The sequence below is a fragment of the Lacerta agilis genome, chromosome 9, assembly GCF_009819535.1.
Source record: "Lacerta agilis isolate rLacAgi1 chromosome 9, rLacAgi1.pri, whole genome shotgun sequence".
Taxonomy (NCBI): Eukaryota; Metazoa; Chordata; class Lepidosauria; order Squamata; family Lacertidae; genus Lacerta; species Lacerta agilis.
Genome location: NC_046320.1, coordinates 71,152,873 through 71,177,954, shown reverse-complemented (window position 1 = coordinate 71,177,954; position 25,082 = coordinate 71,152,873). Strand labels below are relative to the sequence as shown.

The 25,082-nt window shown below is 41.9% G+C and overlaps 1 long non-coding RNA gene across 1 annotated transcript; it reads right to left on the bottom strand.

Moving 5' to 3' along the window:
* Positions 1-3,804: 3,804 nt before the first annotated feature.
* Positions 3,805-24,628, bottom strand: LOC117053187. Its single transcript, XR_004427363.1, has 3 exons — positions 24,536-24,628; positions 4,899-4,985; positions 3,805-3,938 (listed from the first exon to the last, which is right to left on the bottom strand). It is a non-coding gene; the product is annotated as an uncharacterized LOC117053187 (long non-coding RNA).
* Between the last annotated feature and the right edge of the window lie 454 nt (positions 24,629-25,082).

Here is a 25,082-nt window from a genome sequence, read left to right as displayed (position 1 = left end):
TTTCTCCCACAAATTTGTCTAAACTTCTTTTTGGACCATCCATGTTAATAGCCATCACTACTTCCAGTGGGAGCAAATTCCACATGTGTTGTGTGATGTTCTTTTGTCTGGACTGAATCTTCCAAAGTTTGGCTTCCTTTGATGTTGAATTGTTTCCAGTGCACACACTGCACTGTTTTCTGGATCCTGTAGTGTTAAAACCAAGTCATCTGCAAACGCTCTCACTTTATATTCTCTTTCTCCCACTCTTATTCCTTTAATATTCTCATTTTGCCTAATCATATTTAGCAAGACTTCCAGGACCGAAATGAAAAGTAAAGGGGATAAAGGACACCCTTGTCTTGTTCCCTTCTCAATTCTTATTTCCTCTGAAACCACATTGTTAACAATAATTTTTGCTTTCTGCTCTTGATATATTGCATTTATTCCGTTTATAAAATTACCTCCCATCTCCATCTTATAGAAATTTTGTTTCATAAAATTCCAAGAAATATTGTCAAAGGCCTTTTCCGCATCTACAAACACCAAAATAGCTCTTGTATTGCTTCTCTTTTCTAATCTTTCCAGCACATCCACTATATTCCTTATATTTCCATTCAGGTGCCTCTCCGGCAAAAATCCTGCTTGATCATTGTGAATGTACTCCTTCAACACTCCCTTCAGTCTCTTGGCCAAAATATTTGCAAAAATTTTATAATCCACGTTTAATAAGGAGATTGGTCGGTAATTTTTGACTTGTGTTTTTTCTGTATCCAGCTTCGGTATCAGAGTAATATATGCTTCCTTCCAAGACTCTGGTGCCTTCCTCCCCTGTATTATTTCGTTGCATACTTCCATCAGTGGTTGAATCATCCAGTCTTTTAAAACTTTATAGTATTTTGCTGTTAAGCCATCCGGTCCTGGAGCCTTATCCAATTGCATAGCTTTTATTGCTTCTTCTATCTCTTGCTTTGTAATAGGGAGATTGAGCATAGTTTTTTTCTCCTCTGGTATCTTACACATTCCATTTTTCTCCAAAAACTGTTGGATCAAATCACTGTCCTGATTTTCTCTCTTGTATAATTGCTTATAAAATTTCTGAAAACATTTCCTAATATCCTTAGGATCTTCAATGCTTTTTCCCTCATCCAATAAGCTTGTAATAGTGTTCTGTTTCTGGCGCTTCTTCAGTTGCCAAGCCAATAACTTCCCACACTTATTCGCCGATTCAAAGGTTCTTTTGTGTTGCGAGGGGTCAGGAGCAATAAAACCCCTGCGTTCAGAAGCCACAAATCACCAAAATGGGTCCAGCAGGCTTCCCGATCACGCAGTTCCAAAACACTTTCACCTTTATAGCAGAGTTCAAATGCACAGCGTTCATGAAGCGAAACCCCCTGCAATATCGTCTTTGTTAATCAGCAGTCTTTAACAAACGTACACTGACTCCTCCACTGTCAGCAAAGCAGATTTATTGCAGAGTAGCATAACTCAAAAGCCCGGAGATGAGGCGTTCATGGCTCCTCTCCGGTACAGGCAAAAACGAAAGCAACCTTCTCACACAGACTTCAGACTCGGTCGCTGAGAATTATAGAAGTCTCATATTACAAAGCATAACATCACATCAGTTCCTGTGTGACGGCGTAGCTAGATCTGTGTGTAACCCTTTCAGATCCTCACAGGTTCTCTGTCTCAGCCATTTAATTTTCCACTCTATTTCCTGATTTATTAAATTTGAAAACTGTACTTGTAACGCTTTAATTTCTTTTTGTATCTGTAGATCTTTTGGTTTGCATCTCAATTTTTCCTCCTTCTCCTTAATCCTTGCCCAAAATTTTTCTTTTTTCTCATTTTGTTCTTTCCTCCTATTTGTACTTTGCTGGATCTGAAAACCTCTCATCACGACTTTGCTTGCGTCCCAAATCACCCTCTTTTCCAAATTCGTTTTTAAATTAATTTCAAAATAGTCTTTTAGGGTTCTTTGGGCCTTCTCAGTAATTTTTTCATTTCTTAGAAGCGAATCATTCATCCTCCATCTGAATGAGCATTGCAGAGTCAATTTTAATTCCTGGTAAAATGTGGGCTAGTCAATGCTACCATTCAGTGGATTTGTAACTGGCTGACTGGCCAAACCCAAAGGGGTTAACGGTTCCACTTCATCCTGGAGAGAAGTGACTAGTGGGGTGCCACAGGGTTCTGTCTTGGGCCCAGTCTTATTCAACATCTTTATCAATGACTTGGATGATGGGCTTGAGGGTATCCTGATCAAGTTTGTAGATGACACCAAATTGAGAGGAGTGGCTAATACCCCGAGGACAGGATCACACTTCAAAATGACCTTAACAGATTAGAGAACTGGGCCAAAGCAAACAAGATGAATTTTAACAGGGAGAAATGTAAAGTACTACACTTGGGCAAAAAAATGAAAGGCACAAATACAGGATGGGTGACACCTGGCATGAGAGCAGTACATGTGAAAAGGATCTAGGAGTCTTGGTAGACCATAAACTTGACATGAGTCAACAGTGTGATGCAGCAGCTAAAAAAGCCAATGCAATTCTGGGCTGCATCAATAGGAGTATAGCGTCTAGATTAAGGGAAGTAATAGTACCACTATATTCCGCTCTGGTCAAACCTCACCTGGAATACTGTGACCAGTTCTGGGCACCACAGTTCAAGAAGGATACTGACAAGCTGGAACGTGTCCAGAGGATGGCAACCAAAATGGTCAAAGGCCTGGAAACGATGCCTTATGAGGAACGGCTTAGGGAGCTGGGTATGTTTAGCCTGGAGAAGAGAAGGTTGAGGGGTGATATGATAGCCATGTTCAAATATATAAAAGGATGTCATATGGAGGAGGGAGAAATGTTGTTTTCTGCTGCTCCAGAGAAGTGGACACGGGGCAATGGATTCAAACTACAAGAAAGAAGATTCCACCTAAACATTAGGAAGAACTTCCTGACAGTAAGAGCTGTTTGACAGTGGAATTTGTTGCCAAGGAGTGTGGTGAAGTCTCCTTCTTTGGAGGTCTTTAAGCGGAGGCTTGACAGCCATCTGTCAGGAATGCTTTGATGGTGTTTCCTGCTTGGCAGGGGGTTGGACTGGATGGCCCTTGTGGTCTCTTCCAACTCTATGATTCTAGGATTCTATGATTCTTTCATGTGATCCTTCTTCATAGAGTCGTTGCTCCACCTTCTTGATCATTTTGCATGCCCTGTAATGCACTTTTTGAGGTGAGGCACCCAGAACTGTATGCCAGTATTCTAGCTGCAGTCACACCATTTCGCCAATTTCAAGGCACTCGTTTGCAGACATCTGGAGAACAGCTTAGCCATTGCTTTGCTTTTAAGTAAGAAAAATAATTAGATCCTTCTCAGGCCACCACATTGAAAATCAACCCCACCACACCTCTTCACCTCAATTTTGGGGAGCTGCTTCCCCCCCCCCAAAAGGTACCCCCTTCTAGTTTGAACTTTCATTTGTGACTGTCCGAAAAAAAGATACATTTTTTTTTTTAGAGCTGGCAGTCAATGTGTAGCCAGTGGGTGGAGGGTAGAGTTAGCACACAATTGCTTTCTGGGGAATGAGTAACTGCTTTGCGACTAGCTCTAACTCTCCTCCTCCTTAATGGATATTACAGAAAACATCACAAACCCATGGAGTTTCCTCTGGTCCATGTGACTTCTTACTGCTCATGGAGGAGAGGAGCAAGAAGCAACTGTTATAGGACTTGAAGGCTATGTAGTCATCATACTGTGATGGGTTGTCCCTGCTATGTGTGTATTCCAGCATCCAACAAACCTCTTCTGCTCTACTTTCAACATTAATCATTTCGGAGAAAGGTTTTCCCGAACAATAATCTGCACAGTCTTGCCAAGTTCTGGGTGGTTTAAAGATATCAAACAAGTATAACCTCTTGTTATGCACCGTCCAATGTTGCTTAAGCTTTTCCAAAATGTCATCTTTCCGTCAAGCCACAAATACGTGAGGAATAAGGGAGGGAGAGAGAGGGAGAGAGAGAGAGAGAGAGAGAGAGAGAGAGAGAGAGAGAGAGGATATTCATCAGAAGCCAGCTTCAATGTCTCTGCAGACCTTTAAGCATTATTTATAATGTGAAACAGGTGATATAACAATACCTTGTTATATTACAAGGTCTCAGTATATTTTATTATAGATTATATTAATGAGCTATGTTAAGAAGAAAGTTTGCAACATGATTCAATTGTTTATTCTAACCACCAACATTAGCCTGTTTTCACCGAGATGTATCATTCATTTTCTTCTGTTTCTCCATTTGCATGCATTGGAAATTTGTTAGCCAGTTTCCTAACAAATCTATATAGACAGACAAAAGTACCAGATGCAAGTTGAGAGGTATGTGTGAGCTCTGCCAGGTCTGCTGTAAAATTAGACCGGTATGTGGCTCATTCATTTTAAAAGCTTTCAGAACTTTTTTTTTAGTGTAATATATATGCATTTGAACAGCAGTGGTTGCAGAAGAGATTCCCACTGCTTGGCATCTTGCAGAAAGGTTTTGGGAACCAGTTTAAGTTGAGTGGAAGCAGGACCGGTGCTAGGGTGTCTTGCGCCCTAGGCGAGACCACCTTCTGCCCCCCCGCCACCTGCCCCCTGCCAAAGCCTGCTTTAGCGGGAGGTGGGGGTGGTGTAGGGAGCAAGCAGCACCTCTCCGCTACAGCGGAGAAGCTGCTGCTAGCCCGTCCCCCCCCCCGCCCAAGCCTGGCCAGCGCCCCCTCCATTTTGGCGCCCTAGGCAATTGCCTAGTTCGCCTTCATGGACGCGCCAGCCCTGATTGGCAGATACAGAGGTTGGCAGTGCCCTTCTAAAGTCAATAACAGGTTTTTGTTTTTTTTGTAATGGGCTCTCCCTACATTATTCAGCATCACTGTCTCAGAGTAACTTACCAATTGCATCTTGCAGTTCCTTATTTTTTTTGTTCTCTTCAGTCAGCCTCATTGATAAATTCGTAGCTATCTTAATTCTGTCAACATCTTAAAAGATTGCAAAAATTCAAGTCAGGGAAATCTCAAGCAACTAGCTACATTCTTATCCTTATTTTTTGTGTGTGTGTGTGTGTGTGTTCCAATCCTCACTCAGCTTTGAGGTAAAAGGTAAAGGTAAAGGTACCCCTAACCATTAGGTCCGGTCGTGTCTGACTCTGGGGTTGCGGCACTCATCTCGCGTTACTGGCCGAGGAAGCTGGTGTACAGCTTCCAGGTCATGTGGCCAGCATGAGAAAGCCGCTTCTGGTGAACCAGAGCAGTGCATAGAAACACTGTTTTCCTTCCCGCCGGAGTGGTACCTATTTATCTACTTGCACTTTGACGTGCTTTCGAACTGCTAGGTTGGCAGGAGCTGGGACTGAGCAATGGGAGCTCACCCCGTCGCGGGGATTCGAACCGTCGACCTTCTGATCGGCAAGCCCTAGGCTCTGTGGTTTAACCCACAGCGCCACCCGCATCCCTGATCAGCTTTGAGGTAGTGTAAGTCAATTACCACCCCCCCTATCACATAAACTCAAACAGCTATACACATAAAGTACAAACAGCTCTGTTGATAACAGCATTGGAACAAAATGTATCCAGGCGAACGAAGGCACAATAGAAGTTAGCAGTAAACAAAGTTAGATAGGGCTGTGTCAGCAAGACTACAGGCCAGTACAGTGGAACCTCGTGTTATGTACCGTCCTCCTTGTGAACATTGCAGGTTATGAGCTCCGCTAACCTGGAAGTAGATGCTCCTGGTTGTGAACTTTGCTCCGGGATGTGAGCAGGAGGCACCATTAGTGAAAGCACGCCTCATGTTACGAGTGGTTTCGAGTTGAGAAGAGACCTCCAGAATGAATTAAGTTCGTAACCGGAAGTACCATTGTATGCTAGTATGCTAGAGCACAGCCATGGCATTGTGGCAAAAAGTATCCATTGAGCTTCTGCCAGCAACGCTCTGCAGATGTTCCGAATACAGTGGTACCTCGGGTTAAGTACGCTTCAGGTTAAGAACTCCGCTTAAGAACAGAAATTGTGCTCTGGTGGCACAGCGGCAGCAGGAGGTCCCATTAGCTAAAGTGGCGCTTCAGGTTAAGTACACTTCAGGTTAAGAATGGACCTCCAGAACGAATTAAGTACTTAACCCGAGGTATCACTGTAAGGGAATGCCAAAGTTTTGGGGCTTCTAATTGGATTCTGTATGTATTCTTTGTGTGTTAACCCTATAAAAGGTTCCTGTGGGCAACAACCAGTGTTCAGCCTTTGGGAATTATCCTGTTGAATCAATTTCTCTGTGCAGACCAATCAAGCTTTTTTGACTCTCTGCTCATCCTGACTCATGAGTGCTTACTGCTGCTTGTGAGGCTTGTAGATTTTCCTGCTACAGCTTGGTGACCTTGAGCCAGGACCGCTCCCTCAAACACACTCTTTGCACCAGGCTGTGTAGAACATGTATATGATTCTTGGCACATTGCAGCTTCTGGGAGCTCACAACCAGGAGCTCACAGACCTTGCAAACAAGGGTGAGGATTGCTGGAGGAGACTGAAGAGAGGGAGCTCATTCCTTTTGGAGCCTGAGGGTGTTGCTGATTGAGGAAGCCAGGCTGAAGGAGGAAGTGAGTTGAGGGAGGAGTTAGCAGCCAGCAGCTGTCAAACATAGTTCATTGCAGCTGCTAGGAGCCAACAATGATTCCAACATCTCTGCTTGTTGGCCAAGTCTCCCACGGGGCTTTTGAGATAGATATAGAAACAATTGGGGTGTTTGACTTTTACTGCCCAACTCCCCAAGGGACTGAGACCTCTAAATCCTTGATCGGTCAGAGAGGAATGAATGGAGGCAGGATGCAGTAAAAGCAAGGCAAATCTTGATATTTCTCTTTGCAACAAAGTTCCCTCCCCTCCTAGCAAGAAGGCAAGAGAGACTCAGAACCAAGAAGAAACATGTATCTTGATCTTGATATTTCTCTTTGCGACTTCCGGTGTGAGCGCCATTCCGTGTAGTCGGGAGCTGTTTCGGTTCCGAGACAGCTCCGGTGTTTTCGGAGATTGGAGTGACCGCAACCGCGCTGCGGGCTCCGTTAAACTGCGGGAGGAGCATCCCGAGGGCTTGGGTTCTAGCGGGCGCCAGACGTGCCGACCTTGCTCTCCAGCAACCCTTGTAAAAGGGAGGCTTGAGCGAGCGGGGTTCCGGTACGGCGCTGAAGAGCCATCGCTAACCGAAGACACGAAGCAGCGGGTACTGCCGGATTTTGAGCGCTCTGCTTTTCTTCAATCTGGATCCAAAATAAGGACTCTGTAAGTACGAAGCTTAATTTGAACCTAAAGTGTGGGAATTTGGCTTACGGAGAGAGATTTAAAATGAGGAAGTCCGTCTCTCTCTGACAGCGGCAAGATCTAAGTAACGTCAAAGGAGCTGGAGCCGCTTAAGACTTGCTTTAAAGAGTAGCGCTGATTTTCTGTGGATTTACAATTTTATATGAAGACACCGCTCACCCTCTGGATTAAGGAGTCCAGGTCAGTTAGCGGGCGGCGGATACATTGTATTATATTGCTTCCGATTTGTGTTTTCAACTGGATACTTTCGTTTTCCTGCTACTGTTTAACTTGGAACTGCTTAAGTTGCACTGCAATTTGGACTCTAAGTAACAACTGACTTGGATTGCTTTGGTTTGGATACTTTTCTTGACTTTGGAAGACTTTTTAGACTTTTTAGAACTTTAAGTGCCTAAGACTGTTGCAAGACTGTGGAGCTGGAATTGCAAGGGGACTTTTGTTTTAAAGGAAGTTGCTGGGTCTGCTCTGCTCTTTGTTCTCTGATTTTGTCTTGTGGCCACCTGGTGTTTACTTTTAGGATTGTTTTGGGTCTGGCTTACTGTGACTCATTGTGACTGAGGTGACCTTGAGTTCCCAGCAGCAGAGTGTTTTGGAAATGCAAGAGATAACTCCGACTACAAGGGCAAGAGCAAAAAAGAGGAGCAAAAGGAAGAAGTGAAGAGAAAAGCCTCTGTTTCAAAAAGCATTGAAGAGCAAATGCTTGCTGCTATTGATAAACTCAATACCAATCTGCAGGCTGTTGCAGAGAAATTACAAAGTGATATTAAAGAATCATCAGATAGATTGGACAATTCGATTCGAGCCATTGATAAGACAGTGAAGGAGAACACTGTGGCGATTGATAGGATTGGGAAAGAGGTCAAAGTCCTTAAAAAAGAATCAGAGGAATTTAAAGAAAAAATTAAGACTGTGGAATATAAACTTGAAAGTGTTGATCCAGAAAAAAAATCAGAGGCTTGAATCTCAACAAAGAGACGTGCAAGAATCTCTTGCTTTTCTGCAATTGAAGGAGAGAGAGACAAACCTAAGATTGAGACATCTTCCCGAGTTGGAGCAAGATAGTTTGAAGGAATACATAATTAAAGAATTTTCCGCATTCTGGGAGCTGGAAGAAAATGATTTGGCAGCATTCATAGTGAAGGCCTATAGATTTGGAGCCAAAGGAAAAAAGAACCAAAAGATAGTGAATGATTGTATGGTTGTGTTCCAGAATATACAACAGAGAGACCAGATCCTTGATTTTCATTATAAGAAGAACCTCGTGGTCCAACAGAAATCGGTCATCATTTATAAGGACGTCCCACGTTACTTTCTGAATTTGAGATTTAATTACAATGATTTATCATCCGAACTGCGTGCAATAAAGATCCCCTTCAGCTGGGAATTTCCAGAAGGCCTAACTTTCAAGTATAAAGAAAGGAGAGTGAGAATTGGATCATTTGAAGACAAGAAGAAATTTTTGGACAAACACGCAGCAGATTTCAAAGGATCCTCATTGGACCCTGCAAGATTGTACCCAGCTGGACTAGGGGGATCAGGCCTAGGAGAAGGAGAAGAAGAAGAAGAAGAAGAAGAAGAAGAAGAAGAAGAAGAAGAAGAAGAAGAATTAGAAGGAGCAACGGGAGGCAGTGCGAAGTAAGATGACGTTGAAGTGTTGACATGGAATGTTCACGGTTTGAACCAGAGGCCGAGGAGACACAGAGTATACCACGCACTAGAAAGGAAGAATCTGGACTTAATTTGCTTACAGAAGACCCATGTAATTCGGCACCACAGAAGGATCTTACAGAATAAAAAATCAGGCCAAGAATTTATATCATCGGACAAAGTCAAGAAGAGAGGAGTTGTGATTTATGCAAAAGAGAAATATAATCCAAAACAGTTGTTCAAGGATGAAGAAGGAAGATACATTGCAATTGAAATTAAGGTACAAGGCGACAAATATTTGATTCTGGGACTTTATACACCAAATGATGGAAAGTCAACCTTTTATAAAAAGATCCATGACATGCTTTTGGACTATTTGTATTATAATATCATTTGCCTAGGAGATTTCAATGGGACAGTTTCTACCTTGATGGACAGGTCACAAAGGACTAAAATTACAAATGAAGGGAAACTGCCCAAAACCTTTTTTGATATGGTGGATAATTTGGATTTGATAGATGCATGGAGACTGAAGAATCCAACAGAAACTGAGACAACGTATTTTTCAGAACCACATATGTCATGGTCAAGGCTAAATTATATCTGGATTTCTAGAGCATTGGCATCAAAAATACAGAAGGCAGAAATCTGCCCCAATACCTGTTCAGATCATAATGCTGTACAATTGGATTAAAAAAAAATTCTCCAAAGATTCCTTTAGATGGAGAATGGATGATGCGTTACTGAGAGATCCTAAGGTAATGGAAGAAGCCGCAAAGAAGATGAGAGAGTTGTTAGTATTTCACCCCCTCCCTTTGTGAGAATCGTGTGACTTATGGTCTGAGAGAAGGGGGAGGGAACTGAGTCTTTGATCTCTTAATTAACTTCTCTCTGCCAGACAGAATGTGACCTTCACTGTGTGTGTTAGACAGGGTTCGTTCTGGAGATAAGATGTGTGGAAGAAACTTAACCACACAGGCTGTATAGTTATGTATATATTGTAGCTTGTAGAAAAATAAAGAAGAACTGTTTCAAGTTAATATAGCCAGCGCTTTATTCAACCTCTGAGGAAGTGAGGGTGCTCATGACAGACAGTCTTGAGTCCAGATATTTATGATTGAGCTGTAGGTGTTCCAGTCTTATCGCCTGGCCCAGTCGGGGCACGAAGTGGGGCACAAGACCTGGATAGATCCTGGCTTAAATCAACATATGGTAGCAGGCGCATGGTTTTGATCAACATATGGTAGCAGAGGCGGATGGCTTCGTTCCTCCTATGGTGGCAAGCGGCTGGTTGGCGTTCCTCCTGTGTTGCAGAGCGGCTGGTTTTCGTTCCTCTGCAGATGAAGGCTGCTGAGACGTGCTGCTGCTTCATTTGGTGAGACAGTTCGGCTGCTTCATTTCGGAGCTGTTTTCAAGCTACAGAATTGATTTACAATGGTATGCTGTTTAGCTGCCAGAACAGATAGCAGAGACGCTTTTCCAGATTCTTGCTAATTGCGCTCAGTTTGGGGGAGTGAAGTTAAAGGGAGTTAAGGCTTATTTTGCTGCATGAAGAAGTGGTGTTTGCTACAGTTAAAAACGCAAGCATGTCTTCTGCACAGTTTGGCCAGATATCTCTCTCTTTTCCTCCTCTTACGCCAGAGACGTACCCTACCTGGCAAGTTAGAATGAAAGCGCTTTTACAAAGGGAAAGGCTTTTCCATACCATTGAGGATGATCCCCCACAGCAAGATGACGATGATTGGCCTGCCTGGCATGAAGCTGATCAAAGAGCCAGGGGGACTATTGTTCTGGGCGTTTGTGATACCCTGTTGGTTAGTTTAGAAGATGCTGAAACGGCAAGAGCTGTTTGGGACAAACTTCGTAATTTGCATCTTAGGCAGGGAGCAGGGAGCAGTATTCTTTTTTTCAAGAAATTGTGTAGACTAGAGTTGCAGAAAGATGGCGATTTGCCCAGCCATCTGTCCCAATTACAACGTCTTAGACAAGACCTCATCCAAAGAGACTTGACTTTTTCTGATGCTGTTTTTTCTATGCTAATGATTAATAGCCTGGATGAGTCCTATGATGCTATTGCTTCTCAGTTATCAGCATTGCCTAATGATCTTTTAACACCGGATCATGTATCTGGCGTGCTCTTAAATGAGTTTGACCGCAGACAGACTGTTAAAGAAAGCCGGGGCAAAGCTGTTGAAAATGTTTCTAAGCCTTCAGCAGGAGAAAGTGAAACTACTGCAAAGGCACTGAAGTCAGTACGTTGCTATGGCTGCGGAGAGCTAGGTCATTATCGGAGTAATTGCAAGAAAGCTTCAAAGAAGAAGGGCAACTTCAAAGGTGGTGGAGGACGACGCAGACCTCAAGGGCCAGCTGCACAAAAGGCTTTGATCTCTCGTTGTACTGATAAGGACGCATACTCTGTTTTTGTTGTAGATTCTGGGGCCACGCGCCATGTTTCTAATGATAAAAGCATTTTCATTAATTTGCAGAGACAAGAAGGCCGAATTCAACAGGCCGATGGGTCAAAGATAAAGTCTCCTGGCCAGGGAACGATTTCTCTGCAGAATCTTAATGCAACAGTTAAGAATGTTATGTATGCACCTCATTTGCAGGACAATTTGCTGAGTGTTTCTCAGCTTACTTCTCAAGGTCTCAAGCTGGTGTTCACAAAGTCCCGATGTGACATTATTAGAGACAACAAACTCATTCTTTATGCCAAATGTGTTAATGGTTTATATGTATTGCCTTTTGTTACAGGTGCAACAGCTGGTACAGCTAAGAAAACTAAACAGGCCCACTGCAACATATCAGTTGATAAGAATGAGAAGTTGCATAACCATTGTATTCATGATTATCATCGCTTGTTTGGCCATCTTCATTTTCAGGCTTTAACAAAAATGCAAGATTTGGTTGATGGTATGAAGGTTAAGAAATGTCCTTACCACATGAAATGTATCTCTTGTGCAGAGAACAAAATCAAACAGGCCTCCAAAGGTGCAGAATCAGGAAGGGAGGTTACAAAACTTTATGAAGTAATTCATGCTGATTTGGTGGGACCTCTAGCGCCCTCTAGAGGAAATTCACGGTATTTTCTAGTTCTGATTGATTCATTTTCCAGATATGTCTGGGCTTATGTGTTGCAAAAGAAATCAGAGGCTTTTCAGAGATTTAAGCAATTCTGTGCATGGCTTAAGAATGTGCACAATGAACATGTACGCTGTTTTTTTACTGACCGAGGTGGTGAGTTTTGTTCAGAAGAATTTGAAAGTTTCCTCTCTGAACAGGGAATTGAACACTTGACCGCCACACCCAGGTCACCATGGCAAAATGGCCTGTGTGAGAGAATGAACCAAACGTTGCAACAAGGGATAAGAACTCTGTTGCATGATTCAGGCCTCTCTAACCTTTTTTGGGGGGAAGCTCTGTCTTGCTTCACTTATGTCTATAACAGGAGATTTCACTCAAGTATTAAGAGTACTCCGTATGAGATGCTGTTTCAGAAGAAACCATTTGTAAAACATTTGAAAATTTTTGGTTCAGAAGTCTGGGTACACACTGTGAAAAATGACAAATTGAGTAAGTGTGGTCAACATGGTATCTTTCTAGGATATGAGAAAGGTTCTTATCGTGTTCTGATGACAGACACAAAAGCAATAAGGTTGACCAGGAGCATAGACTGCAATCCTAAATGGGACACAGTTGGTATTTTCCAATGTTACCCACTGTCTGATGATGGAAATGTAAAACCAAAACCAGAAAAGAAAAAGGTTAAGTCTGATGATGCTGATTCTAGTGATAGTGGAGAGTCTGATCCAGATACAGACCTTCACAGTGCCCAAGCCTCAGTTAAAGATGAGCCAGAGGCTGGTGCAGATGAGCAACCTTTGTTCACAATAGATCCTCATTCTCCTAAAGAGGAAGTGGATCCAGATGATCAAGAGACTGTAAGAAGATCCGAAAGAACCACCAAGGGAAAACCACCAAAGCGTTTTTCCGTTGAGTTTGCCAAAACTGCTGTTACTGCCAGTAATTCAGATTCTGTGTTTGAACCAACCAGTTACAAAAAGGTTCAAAACATGTCAGCCAAAGACGCAGAACCTTGGCTTAATGCCATGAAATCTGAATTGAATTCCCTCAAGCAAAATGAAATGTGGGAATTGGTTCCACAAGAACCAGGCATGAAATTAATAGATAGCAGGTGGATTTTCAAAGCCAAAACTGACAAACATGGTAAAGTGGTCAGACACAAAGCTAGACTAGTAGCTCGTGGTTTTTCTCAAATTCCTGATCAAGACTACCACGAGACATATTCACCAACAGTTAGGTTTGAAAGTATCAGACTGTTGATGAAACTTGCTGCTGAGGAAGGCATGACAATTTCACACCACGATGTGAATACCGCATTTTTATACGGTGTTCGAGATGAAAACATTTATATGCAACCACCAGATGGTGTACAAGTAAAGCAAGGAATGGTGTGCAAGTTAAAAAAGTCTTTGTATGGCCTCAAACAAAGTTCTCGCTGTTGGTATACCAAACTTACTGAAATACTGTTTTCCTTAGGTTTTGAACAAGGAAAGGCCGATTCCTGTGTTTTTGTAAAAGAGCACAAGCAACAGAAGTTGTATTGCATTTTTTTTTGTTGACGATCTCTTATTCTTTTGGAAAAATGTAAATATTTACAAAGACACACTCACGAAGTTGCAGAAACATTTTGATATGAAAGATCTGGGAGATGTGACTAATTACTTGTCATTAGAAGTTGAAAGGAATGACAAAGGTGATGTTCTGTTACACCAGACATGCAAAATTAATGATTTGGTCCAGAAATTGAGACTCACTGAGTCAAATGCAGTGGACACTCCCATGGTCACAGGGTACCAACATGACACAACTGCTACAATGTTTCCTGATGTCACATTGTTTCGGAGCATATTGGGCAAGCTAAGTTTCATAGCTAGATGCACCAGGCCTGATATTGCCATTAGTGTAAATCTGCTCAGCAGATATTCAAACAATCCCACAGTGCAAGACTTTAAAGCGCTCAAACGCATTGTGAACTACCTTAAAGGTACTATGCACTATCGCTTGCGTCTTTCTAGCCAGAAGTCAGGTGGTTTAGAAATTTACACGGATGCCAGTTTTGGAAGTGACGCAGTTGATGGAAAAAGCACTTCAGGTATCTGTTATATGTACAACCAATGTGTTTTTGATTGGGCATGTAAAAAGCAAGCGACTGTAAGTTTGAGTTCATGCGAAGCAGAGCTCAATGCATTAACTCACTCACTTATGGACATTGAGTGGTTACTGCAGCTATGCCAAGACATTAGACTGAAAGTTACTTGTCCAGTTAATGTATACCAGGACAGTAAATCTTGCATAGCACTGATACATTCTGAAGGTTGCAAGCAAAGAACAAAGCATTTGCAGATAAAATTACAACGCGCCAGAGAATGTATTCAGAAAAATGTTGTGAAGGTTTCATATGTACCAGGGAAGGAGATTCCTGCTGATGTGTTGACTAAGGCTGTGAACAAGGAACAACTTGGTATATATGTTAAACAGTTACAGTTATGTTAGATTCTCACAAACCTCGGGATGAAATGGGGGAGTATGTTAGTATTTCACCCCCTCCCTTTGTGAGAATCGTGTGACTTATGGTCTGAGAGAAGGGGGAGGGAACTGAGTCTTTGATCTCTTAATTAACTTCTCTCTGCCAGACAGAATGTGACCTTCACTGTGTGTGTTAGACAGGGTTCGTTCTGGAGATAAGATGTGTGGAAGAAACTTAACCACACAGGCTGTATAGTTATGTATATATTGTAGCTTGTAGAAAAATAAAGAAGAACTGTTTCAAGTTAATATAGCCAGCGCTTTATTCAACCTCTGAGGAAGTGAGGGTGCTCATGACAGACAGTCTTGAGTCCAGATATTTATGATTGAGCTGTAGGTGTTCCAGTCTTATCGCCTGGCCCAGTCGGGGCACGAAGTGGGGCACAAGACCTGGATAGATCCTGGCTTAAATCAACAAGAGTATATTCAGATAAATTTGAATACACAAGTAGAGAAAAGAATTGTTTGGGACGCAAGTAAGGTGGTGATGAGAGGGTTCCTTATAAGGGAAAAAGCTAAAAAGAAGGAACAAAATTTAGAAAAAGAAAGATTGTTGAACCAAATAAAAGAGAAAGAGAAGAAGTTAAGAGGTCACCCGAAAAATCAACAAATTCAGAAAGAAATAAAGATCTTGCAGTCCCAATACGCGAAAATATTAAACCAAGAAATTGAATGGAAAATTAGGCTGATGAAACAGAAAACATTTGATTCGACTAACAAATGTGGGGAAATGCTGGCTTGGCAGTTAAAGAAGAGACAGAAATTGAATACCATCACCAATCTAAAGATTAAAGACAAGAATGTGGAGAATCCAGAGGAGATTAGAAAATGTTTTCAGAAATTTTATAAACAATTGTACAAGGAGGAGAAAGTAGAGGAGAAAGTTATTGAACAATTCTTGGAAAAGAATGGATTGGACAAAGTCCCAGAAGAGAAAGCAACAATACACAACCACCCGATTACAAAACAAGAAATGGAGGATGCAATTAATAAAACACAGATAGGAAAGGCCCCAGGACTAGATGGACTGACTGCAAAGTATTATAAGTCCTTGAAAGATTGGTTAATCCAGCCATTGAAGGATGTATGCAATGGACTGTTGGAGGGAGGTAGGGCACCAGACTCATGGAAAGAAGCGTATATCACTTTAATTTTGAAACCAGATTCAGAAAAAACATTAATGAAGAATTACTGACCAATATCATTATTGAATGTGGACTATAAAATTTTTGCAAATGTCATGGCCACAAGGTTAAAAAGAGTGTTGAAGGAATATATCCACAAAGACCAAGCAGGTTTTTTACCTGGAAGACATATGAATAGTAACACAAGGAATATTGTGGATATATTGGAAAGGTTGGAAAAGAAGATAAACACTGAAGCAGCACTGATGTTTATTGATGCGGAGAAGGCCTTTGACAATATTTCTTGGAGTTTTGTGAAGAAAAATCTAGAAAAGATGGAGGTCGGCGAAAGATTTATGAATGGCATAAATACCATTTATAAAGAACAAAAAGCAAAAATTATAATAAATAATGTGATATCAGAAGAAATTAGAATTGAAAAAGGAACAAGACAAGGGTGCCCTATCTCCCCTCTACTTTGTATAACGGTCCTGGAGGTCCTTTTGAACATGATTAGAATGGACAAGCAGATAAAAGGAATAAGGGTGGGAGAGAAAGAATACAAATTGAGAGCCTTTGCCGATCATTTGGTCTTATCCCTACAAGACCCTGAAACCAGTGTGCCTAAAGCATTAGAGATAATCGACTCATTTGGACAAGTAGCAAGATTTAAGTTGAATAAAGCCAAAACTAAAGTGTTGACAAAAAATATGGTACCTATGCAGGTACAGAAATTACAAGACCAAACAGGACTAAGTTTTATTAATAAGGTAAAATATCTAGGGGTGAATTTGACACCGAAGAATCTAAACCTGTTCAAGGACAATTATGAAAAATTATGGAATGAAATAAAAAGAGACCAGGAGATATGGACTAGATTAAAGCTGTCTTTGTTGGGCAGAATAGCAGCTATAAAAATGAATGTGTTGCCAAAGATGTTGTTTCTATTCCAAGTACTTCCAATTATAGACAAGTTGGATTGTTTTAGAAGATGGCAAAAGGACTTATCTAAATTTATCTGGCAGGGGAAGAAACCCAGAATAAAATACAAGATTTTGACAGATTCTAAAGAAAGAGGTGGATTCTCACTGCCAGATCTAAGAATTTATTTTGAAGCTGCAGCCTTTTGCTGGTTAAAAGAATGGTTCAAGTTAGAAAATACGGATGTGCTGGACTTGGAAGGACATGATAATGTGTTTGGCTGGCATGCCTATCTTTGGTATGACAAATTTAAAGCCCACAAAGCTTTTAAAAACCATATTATCAGAAATGCCTTGTATCAGGTTTGGATTCGGAACAAAGATTTATTGGAGAGAAAGACCCCTAGATGGCTGTCACCAGTGGAGGCTAAGGCCTATAAGAGACCTAATATGCTTGCAAAATGGCCGTAGTATGCTGATATACTGGAACAAGAAGGTCAGAACTTTAAACTGAAAAGTTATGAACAATTGAAAGAGGAGGTATCTGACTGGTTGCAGTATTATCAGATAAATGAAGTTTTTAAGTTAGATAGGAAACAAGGCTTTCAATCAGAGAAATCCAAGTTGGAAACAGAATTAATAGAACCGAATACGAAGAATCTTTCCAGGATGTATAACTTGTTGCTAGAGTGGCATACAAAAGATGAAATGGTTAAATCAGTAATGATTGACTGGGCAAGAGATGTGGGGCATAACATAATGTTTGAGGATTGGGAGAGGTTGTGGAGGGAAGGTATCAAGTTTACTGCATGTAATGTATTAAGAGAAAACATTATGAAAATGATATACAGATGGTATTTAACACCAGTGAAATTAGCTAAGATGTACCATGGTATGAGTAATGAATGTTGGAAGTGTAAACAAGTAGAAGGTACCTTCTATCACATGTGGTGGACGTGCCCAAAGGTAAAGGACTTCTGGGAGAAAATTTATAATGAACTTTAAAAAGTGTTGAAAAACACATTTACTAAGAAACCAGAGGCCTTTCTGCTGGGCATGACCAATCATGAGATCCCCATGAAGAACTACCAACAGTGGAAGACTGGCATCATCTTCGTCTGTCACTCCTCAATCGTTGGTAATTCCTGTAATTTCCACTTTGGGGCTGAAAGTGTCCTCGCAGCGGTTGTTGCATACATAAACAATCTTTGTTCCTTTTTCACAATCTCTTCTCCCATTAAGCCTAGCAAAAAAGCTGCCGGCTTTTTGGGGAAGGTATACTTAAACATCTTTTTCAACTCATTATAAATCAATTCCCAAAATAATTTTGTTCTCTCGCATGTCCACCACATATGATAAAAATCACCATCCTTCTTTCTGCATTTCCAACACAGTTTATCACTCCTCCTATACATTTTAGCTAACTTAACCGGTGTTAAGTACCATCTATACATCATTTTTAATACATTTTCTTTCAAGGTGACAAATGCAGTAAATTTCAAACTTTCATTTCATAATTTCAACCACACATCATAATCAATATTGTATCCAAAATCCATTGCCCACTTTATCATAACTTCTTTTGTTAGTTCATCTTTAGTAAACCACTCCAACAAAAAATTATACATTTTAGTTAACAATTTGCTTCTACCTTCCAGCAATTCAGTTTGAAATCTAGATTTTTTTATCTTCAAAGCCAATTTTCCTATCACACATAAACAGATCACTTACTTGGTGATATTGCAACCATCCTGTAAAATCATCTTCAATCTGGTTGTATGGTTTTAATTTCCAACCTTTATCTGAATTCACTATTAAATCATTATATGTGGCCCTCCTCCCTTCCATGTTCACTTTCTTTACAGTAAGTACTTCTATAGGGGAGATCCACCATGGTGTTTTCCTCTCCAACAGACATTTATTCCTATCCCACACTTCATATATGGCTCTCCTTATCACATGGTTCAAAAATCCTCTATGTACCTTAACTTTATCATACCAGAGATAGGAGTGCCATCCAAATCTGTTGTCATAACCTTCCAGATCTAACAAGTCTGTGTTTTCCAATGTTATCCATTCCTTTAACCAACAGAGACAGGATGCCTCATAGTAAAGTTTCAAATCTGGCACAGAAAATCCACCTCTTTCCTTCTTATCTATTAACAGTTTAAATATTATCCTTGGTTTCTTCCCCTGCCAGATAAATCTCGATAATATTTTCTGCCATTCTTTGAATTGTCCTGTCCCCTTGATTACCAGAATTGTTTGGAATAAAAATAACATCCTCGGTAACACATTCATCTTAATCGCTGAAATTCTGCCACAAAACGACAATTTTTGTCTGTTCCATATTTCCAGATCTTTTTTAATGTCTTTCCAGACCGGTTGGTAATTATCTTCAAATAATTTGATATTTTTTGCAGTCAACCAGATTCCTAGATACTTTACTTTCTTTACCACCATAATTCCACATTGTTGTTGCAATTCTTCTATCTGATCTTTAGCCATATTTTTCACCAACATTTTCGTCTTAATTTTATTCAATTTAAATCCAGCCAACTGTCCAAATTTTTCAATTTCTTTCAGTGCTTTCAGGACACTAGATTGGGGATCCTGCAACGTCAACACCAAATAATCTGCAAAGGCTTTTAATTTAAATTCTTTTGCACCTACTTTAATACCTTTTACTTCCGGACAGTTCCTCAATCTGTTCGTTCAGACCTCCAGGACCATAATGAATAATAAAGGTGACAGTGGACAACCTAGCCTGGTACCCTTTGTTATGCCAAAACTTTCAGATAACACATTGTTCACAATCAATTTAGCTTTTTGTTCAGAATATATTGCTTCAATACCTTTCAGAAAAGATCCCCCCACACCCATCGTTTCCAAAATCCTCTTCATAAATTGCCAAGAAATATTATCAAAAGCTAAAGTTTGCATTTTGGCATGGAGAAGGACATCCTCTCTACAAACAGTCAGAAATTATATCACACATAAGTTGGATTTACTGTGGCTCAGGCGGGCCAATGTGTGATATTCCTGAGGATTTAGCAAGTTTTACATAGTTCCAGACACAGTTTATACAAAACATTAGCATTTGATAAGACAATCAGGATGCCTGTCACACATCCCTCAACCCAGAGCATCTGGGCAAACAATGACAGTTATACAAAGGAGGTTCATCAATTTAGGCGAGATATAGAAAAGATAGGAACGTCCCCTTGCTGTGTGGCAAATAGGATTGAGGAGGCAGAGAAAATATTTGGAGTCTTTGGAGTGCCAAGATGGCTTTTGGTTTGCTCTCATGTACTATTTTAGACATGTGATTTATGTATGTGTGTTTACCTTGTGCAGTTAACAACATGTATTCTATATTTGAGACCTTAGAATTCCTACAACATCATCATGAAGAACAAGCAGCTAGGGGCACTTCAGAGGGCCTTTAGCCACCACCTTTGCCACACTAACGTAAACTCAACCCTGCACTCACTGAAATTATAGGACCATTCCATGCTCCTGTCTGTCTCCTGTGCCAATCAACATCTATATCAAACCGTTGGGAGCTCCCCTCTGGGTATAGGGAGCATGGTGGCCTCAGTATGCTGATGACAGCCAGCTTTATTTCTCCATTCCATTGAAATCAGGAGAGGCTACAAAGGACCTGTGTCTGGAAGCTGTGATGGACTGGATGGGTGCCAAAAAACTGAGGCTGAATCCAAAGAAGCCTGGAGTGCTGTGGATGGGTAGTTCCCATGTCTGGGGGTTAGGTTTGTGACCTGTTCTGGGCGCAATTGTGGAAGTTTGCATTTCTTAGTGCAGAAAGTATTGATTTAATGTATAGAAATCTTTTCTATTCTGATTGATATAAGAGAATTCTAGAAGCTACTAGAAGCTTCTCTGTGTGAGAGAAGCAGGCAGAAGGGTCATGATTGGATAATATCTTCTGGGAAGCTGGTTTGAACTGGTTCTCTTATCTCTTCCTATTAAGGTGTCAGAGACATGGCCGGCAGAGAGGAATCTACAGAGGGGGAGGGAGAGGGGGAGGGGGAGGGGGGAGGGGGAGGGGGAGGCAGAGGCAGAAGAAAACAGGAACTTGATTCTTTCACACAACAAAAGTGAGATAAGCCCTACTCACTCTGGATTGCTGCCTGTAAGTTTTCGCAGCAGCACAGAGATTAAAGAGCAGGATCTAGGTGGTAGTAGGGGGTCAGATTCAACCTTAGTGTAAAGGTTTAGACTTGTTATAAGTTTATAAATTTTGTAAGTGCTGCAACTGGATTTTTTTGTTGTTGTTGTTTAGTCGTTTAGTCGTGTCCGACTCTTCGTGACCCCATGGACCAGAGCACGCCAGGCATTCCTGTCTTCCACTGCCTCCCGCAGTTTGGTCAGACTCAAGTTGGTAGCTTCGAGAACACTGTCCAACCATCTCATCCTCTGTCATCCCCTTCTCCTTGTGCCCTCCATCTTTCCCAACATCAGGGTCTTTTCTAGGGAGTCTTCTCTTCTCATGAGGTGGCCAAAGTATTGGAGCCTCAGCTTCAGGATCTGTCCTTCCAGTGAGCACTCAGGGCTGATTTCCTTCAGAATGGATAGGTTTGATCTTCTTGCAGTCCATGGGACTCTCAAGAGTCTCCTCCAGCACCAGAATTTAAAAGCATCAATTCTTCAGCAATCAGCCTTCTTTATGGTCCAGCTCTCACTTCCATACATCACTACTGGGAAAACCATAGCTTGAACTACAGTGGTACCTTGGGTTACATATGCTTCAGATTACATACGCTTCAGGTTACAGACTCCGCTAACACAGAAATAATGCTTCAGGTTAAGAACTTTGCTTCAGGATAAGAACAGAAATCGTGCTCTGGTGCTGCAGCAACAGCAGGAGGTCCCATTAGCTAAATTGTTACTTCAGGTTAAGAACAGTTTCAGGTTAAGAATGGACCTCCGGAATGAATTAAGTACGTAACCAGAGGTAACACTGTATACGGACATTTGTCAGCAAGGTGATATCTCTGCTTTTTAAGATGCTGTCTAGGTTTGTCATTGCTTTTCTCCCAAGAAGCAGGCGTCTTCTAATTTCGTGACTGCTGTCACCATCTGCAATGATCATGGAGCCCAAGAAAGTAAAATCTCTCACTGCCTCCATTTCTTCCCCTTCTATTTGCCAGGAGGTGATGGGACCAGTGGCCATGATCTTAGTTTATTTGATATTGAGCTTCAGACCATATTTTGCACTCTCCTCTTTCACCCTCATTAAAAGGTTCTTTAATTTCTCCTCACTTTCTGCCATCAAGGTTGTGTCATCAGCATAACTGAGGTTGTCTGAGGTTGTACTGGATTTGTGACCATTAAGCTTATTTGCCTTCAGTAGAAAGTAAAAGCTCTGCTGAATATGAAGTACAATTCTGCTCTATTTTTGGAAACTCTGCTACTACATGTTTAATATGACAGATTGTACTCCTCCTGAAGGAACAGGTGCATATTCAGCATTTCTGAATTCCAATTTGTCACTAGTTACAGGTGGGTAGCCGTGTTGGTCTGCCATAGTCGAAACAAAATAGAAAATTCTTTTCAGTAGCACCTTAGAGTTAGTATCTCAAGTGACTTCTGGGCTAGGAATGCTTATACCCAGCTTAGGCTGATTTGCCAGCTGGGGCAATTCATCTGTTGTCCATACTCTGGTGACTTCTTGTCTGGACTACTGCAACGTCCTGTAGGGAGTCTGCCCTTTAAGGTGTTCCAGCGTCTGCAGCTGTCTACTAGATTGGTAAGTGAGCCATCCTAATGTGACTATGTGTCATTGGTCCTGAAAGTGCTGCAATGTCTGCCAGTGAACTTCCTTCCACCCCCAATTGAAGGTGTTTGTAATAAATTTATTATTTATACCCCACCCATCTGGCTGGGTTTCCCCAGCTACTCTGGGCAGCTTCCAAAAGAATGTTAAAATACAATAATCTATTAAACATTAAAAGCTTCCCTAAGCAGGGCTGCTTTCAGATGTCTCCTAAAAGTCTGGTAGTTGGTTTTCTCTTTGACATCTGGTGGGAGGGTGTTCCACAAGGCGGGTGACACTACCGAGAAGGCCCTCTGCCTGGTTCCCTGTAACTTGGCTTCTCGCAGTGAGGGAACCACCAGAAGGCCCTCGGCGTTGGACTTCAGTGTCCGGGCAGAACGATGGGGGTGGAGACGCTCCTTCGGGTATACCGGACAGAGGCCGTTTAGGGCTTTAAAACCCCAAATGGCTTGGAACCCAAATATTTTCATAGAATCATAGAGTTGGAAGAGACAACAAGGGCCATCCAGTCCAACCGCCTGCCAAGCAGGAAACACCATCAAAGCATTCCTGACAGATGGCTGTCAAGCCTCCGCTTAAAGACCTCCAAAGAAGGAGACTCCACCATACTCCTTGGCAGCAAATTCCACTGTCAAACAGCTCTCACTGTCAGGAAGTTCTTCCAAATGTTTAGGTGGAATCTTCTTTCTTGTAGTTTGAATCCATTGCCCCGTGTCCGCTTCTCTGGAGCAGCAGAAACAACCTTTCACCCTCCTCTATATGACATCCTTTTATATATTTGAACATGGCTATCATATCACCCCTTAACCTTCTCTTCTCCAGGCTAAACATACCCAGCTCCCTAAGCCGTTCCTCATAAGGCATCGTTTCCAGGCCTTTGACCATTTTGGTTGCCCTCCTCTGGACACGTTCCAGCTTGTCAGTATCCTTCTTGAACTGTGGTGCCCAGAACTGGACACAGTATTCCAGGTGAGGTCTGACCAGAGCAGAATGCAGTGGTACTATTACTTCCCTTGATCTAGATTTTGAAGAGCAGCTTCTGCAATATCAACCATCATGAATCCTATGATCACCAGGCAAGGCCTTTGTGGTGGTGCCACTGCCAAGGGCTGCCAGGTTGATGTTAACTTATGATAGGACCTTTTCAGTGGTGGCCCCCTGTTTGTGAGACACCCTATGTGTCGAGATGCATCTGCCTCTGTAATTGTTTTTTGGAAGGAATTTGAAAACATTCCTGTTTACCCAAGCATTTAATGGCTGAAGGACATTGTTCCAGGCACCCCTGAGATCACTGTTTGAGAGAATTTTTTTTTTTATTGCTTTAAGTGTACTTTTTAAATGATGTCTTAACTGTAGTTGCTTTTAGAGCACTCACCCCACCCATCCATAAAAAAAGAGTTTTTCTATGGGTGAATTTGCTGCCCTGGGCTCCATTTGGGATGAGAGGAGAGACAGACAGACATAGTGTCAGGGACTGGACTGAGGAGGAATGGTGGAGACCTCATCCTGAAACATTCAGAGAAGAGGAAGACCGTATAGATTTTCAATAGTGGTTTGCAGAAGGTCACAGATCAGAGATAGATGAAGGGCAAAGCTGGGAGAGAATGGGAGAAGGTGGGGGGAGAGGGTTGTGCCGGGGCAGCTGGCTGACACATTATCACTAGAAAGCATTCCAGACCACCCCCTTCTCCCAGAACCCAGAAAGCATTGAAAGTAGGAGAGCAGAGAGCCAAGATACAAGTGGCCTTAAGCAGCCACTGTAAGGGGTGGTGGTGCTGTCGATGAGTGAGAAGAGGGGAGATTACTCTGTGCAACGCCATTACTCCTAGAGGCTGCCTTTCTAAGCCTCTCTCTGTGAATATTGAATAAAATACATTGGTAAGAGCTTTTGCTGTCTATTTTTCCCTGGCCGCCTGGTGGGGAGGTGGGGAATCGGATTCCCAGATGCCTGGCAGACAGAAAGTTAAAATAAAAACTTATTCTACCCACTGCAACCCACCCATTATGCTGTGGTTTCTGTTCCAACAGAGACATACCATTGGGAATAAGCTCTGCTGGAAGAATATATGCCTTGGAGGGGCGGAGTGGGGAGGCTTAGCATCCCAGCTGCAACTCATTGCTTACCTTCCAAACTCTGGAGATCTGGATACCTCCTGCCCATGTAATCTGAAATCTCATTCACGCCTTTAAGAAAGATGCTTCTTTTTTTCATTTCACGGTTATCTAATGGAAAGGTGAGAGGGGAGGAAAAAGTAAAATTATACAAATGTTCTGCTACTAGTCATGCCAAGTGGAAGTACAGCTTTGCTTTCACACGCTATTGTAGATTTCTCCAGCCACACAAACTGAGACAGGAAGAAGCCTCCACAGCTCACTTAAGACAGAGCCATATCTACAAGGGGGGGGGGGGGGCTAGCCAGTTTTTTTGCATGGGATGAAGCCTCCAGAGGAATGCCATTGAGGCTCTGAGCCTGCCTGTGCGCACACAAATATGCATTGGGTGTGTCTGCCAAATGGAGTCATTCACCTGGGGTGAAACAAAGCCTAGTATCTCCTCTGCTTAAGACAACAAGCTAAAGAGAACAACAGATTTTAAAAAGGCAATGGGCTTGTTCACATCGGAGTAACTGTCTTGTCCACACCAAGTATTTAAGCGGTTAGTGAGGGGCAG